The sequence below is a fragment of the Portunus trituberculatus genome, chromosome 17 (assembly GCF_017591435.1).
Source record: "Portunus trituberculatus isolate SZX2019 chromosome 17, ASM1759143v1, whole genome shotgun sequence".
In the NCBI taxonomy this organism is placed as follows: domain Eukaryota; kingdom Metazoa; phylum Arthropoda; class Malacostraca; order Decapoda; family Portunidae; genus Portunus; species Portunus trituberculatus.
Window position 1 is genome coordinate 890,001 of NC_059271.1, and position 2,500 is coordinate 892,500.

The 2,500-nt window shown below is 49.8% G+C and overlaps 1 protein-coding gene across 1 annotated transcript in view; it reads right to left on the reverse strand.

Annotated features, from left to right (window-relative positions):
• Positions 1 to 83: 83 nt before the first annotated feature.
• Positions 84 to 2,500, reverse strand: part of LOC123505213 (alpha-2A adrenergic receptor-like) — a 553,609-nt gene continuing 551,192 nt past the window's right edge. Inside the window, exon 2 of the mRNA XM_045256391.1 lies at positions 84 to 2,500. This exon is cut by the window's right edge and continues 1,205 nt beyond it. The gene's annotated coding sequence lies outside the window, so the exon portion shown is untranslated.

A 2,500-nucleotide genomic window follows, 5' to 3' on the forward strand; every position in this document is an offset into this window, starting at 1 on the left:
AGAGACACGTTTGCAGTAAAGGAAGGAAGGAGGGAGGGAGGGAAGGAGAAAGGAAGGAAGGGAAGTAGGGAATGGAAGAGAAATGGAGAAGAATATGAAGAAACAAAAAATGTAAAGAAAAATGATGAAGGAATGAAAGCGAGAAAAAGAGAAAGAGAGAGAAAGATGGATGGATGGAGGAAGGAGAGATGAAATGAAGGAATGGAGAGGCGTCGGGCTGTATCTGGTCGGGCTCAGGGTAACAGATACAGCCTAAGACCTAAAGGAAAGAGGAGAGGGATGTGCCTGTGTCCCTCATCACCCTTTGCGAGTATATGTGTATGCTTAAGTGTAGGTGTCTTTGTGTTGGCCGATTTCCTCTACATCAGGAACGACGACTATTGTTAGAAAAGTGTGTGTGTGTGTGTGTTGGTTTGTGTACAGTGAGTGTTGCTTTGTGAAGAGGAACAGAGACAATGGGTAGCCCTCCCCTCCTCCTCCTCCTCGGTGATTTACTAATAACTAACCATCACAGGTGTTTGCGGTGGCCAGGTGAGAAGAAGGGGCCTTCCTCCGGCCAGTTCCTTCCCTCACCACCTTGATAAAAACATAACTCTTAGGTTAAGTTATCGTAAAAATCCTCTGCAGCGTTTCTCTTTTTCATTTCTTACTCTCCGTGCACTCGACGCCTCTAACGTGTACGCAGGACTTGCCTACACGTGTGCGTCTGTTCCGCTGAGGGCAAGTGGTCGTAAACAATAGCTTGTCTTATGGTGATGGTGGCTGATGGTGATGATGATGCGTGGAGTGATGGTGGTGCGGGTGATCACTGTACCAAAGATGAGGGTGAAGGGCGAGGGGTGACGGGATGAGGATGACAACAGTAAAAAAAGATGACTGGGGCTGTGATGGCGATAGTAACTACTTCTGTCGAAACTCGGAAAGGAAACGCCTGACGCAATGAAAAGTACAAAAAGGCCAAACAGGCAACCCTTTCGAGTGTCCTACCTTGACCACCTGCCCTCGCCTCCCTGTGGACCGCTGGCCAAACCTTTCCCTCCTCGCCTCTATTTACACGCGCCACTGAATAAAGACTCATGCAAGATACAAAATGGCTCGTCACCCGTCGCTGCTCACACTCCCTCGCCTCTCACTGCACTGCTGCGCGCGTGTATTTATTTTATTTCCTCTTCCTGGTGACAAAGTCCCAGCGTGGCGAAATGCTGCACCTTATTGACATGGGAAAGGAAATGGAGAGTTCATTCATCATTTAGAAATAATGAATGTTTGATAAGGGGCTTAATGCCTTGGCTGCCGCGTGCTGAGCGTGATTATCTCAGCTTTGAATTTGATTTCAGAATAAAGTAGAAAGACTATTAATCTGTGCAGCATTTCGGCGCGTTACTGGTGGATATAAAATATTATTTAAAAAAAAAAAAAAAAACGTCCATACTTGACTACGTCGCTGGCTACACACAGACTCTACACAACAGCCGACCCTTCCCACACCTCATGTCAGGGGAAGCATGGGGAGGGCGGGGCTGCGCAGCCTGCAGCCCTGCCCGGGACACCCTCCTGGCCGGGCTGCGGCGGCACAAAACTAAGGTCAGAGAGACTCAGCTCGCCTCTGACCTGAATACTGCAGCGAGTGAACTACTTCGATGATAACTCCTGAAGTGATGACGCTGATGGGTGGCGGGCGGCCTGGACTTCTCTCTCCCTCTCGTCACCTTCACCGCACGAACGTCTTTTCTTCAGCTGGTGGTCACGCTCGCTACTGACCTGCGCCTCTCGTCGTTGTCAGTGATGCTTGTGACCTGCGGCAGCCTGCACCGCCCCACCACCACCACTCTGCACCACCTTCGTTGCTGGGACACCCTGCCGCCATGCACGGGCCGCAGGGCACGGCCGCGTGCGAGACACGGCGGGACTCCGCCCTCGCCAGTCATTAGGCATCAACAAGAAAATAGTACAACTACAACATTTACATGTACATATCAATGACTATACGTGTGTGCATCTATATGTGAGTTGACAGACCAATGCTGTGTTACAGGTCACATACACCTGCACACAGGTACCGCTACTTTGTATGCACGCCAAGTAAAACTGGCGGTCACGGTGCATATTCAACAGGAAGAAACCTTAACATGGTAGTTTGCATCTCTCATGAAAACAATATAATAATGATAATTATCTCAGGTGTGTGTTGAAGCGTATTGTGTACAACCCAAGGTGGCCCCGCCGGCAACTCAGGGTCGCTCCGGCGCTCAGGTTGGGGCTCGGGGCCTTCCCTCCCACTGCGCCCTGCCCCGCCCCGCCCCGCCACGTCTCTAAAAGCACAGTAATTGATCCCATGGGGTCAGCCATTGGTCCGCTTTCCATTTTATTCATGGCGTCAAAATTTCTTTTACGTCATGTCATGAACGGTGGAACTTAAAATATAAATAGCACTCTAAAAAAAATCTTGTACAAATCATGTTGAGAGGTCAGAGTTGCCTCCTTCGCTTGCTGCTCGTAA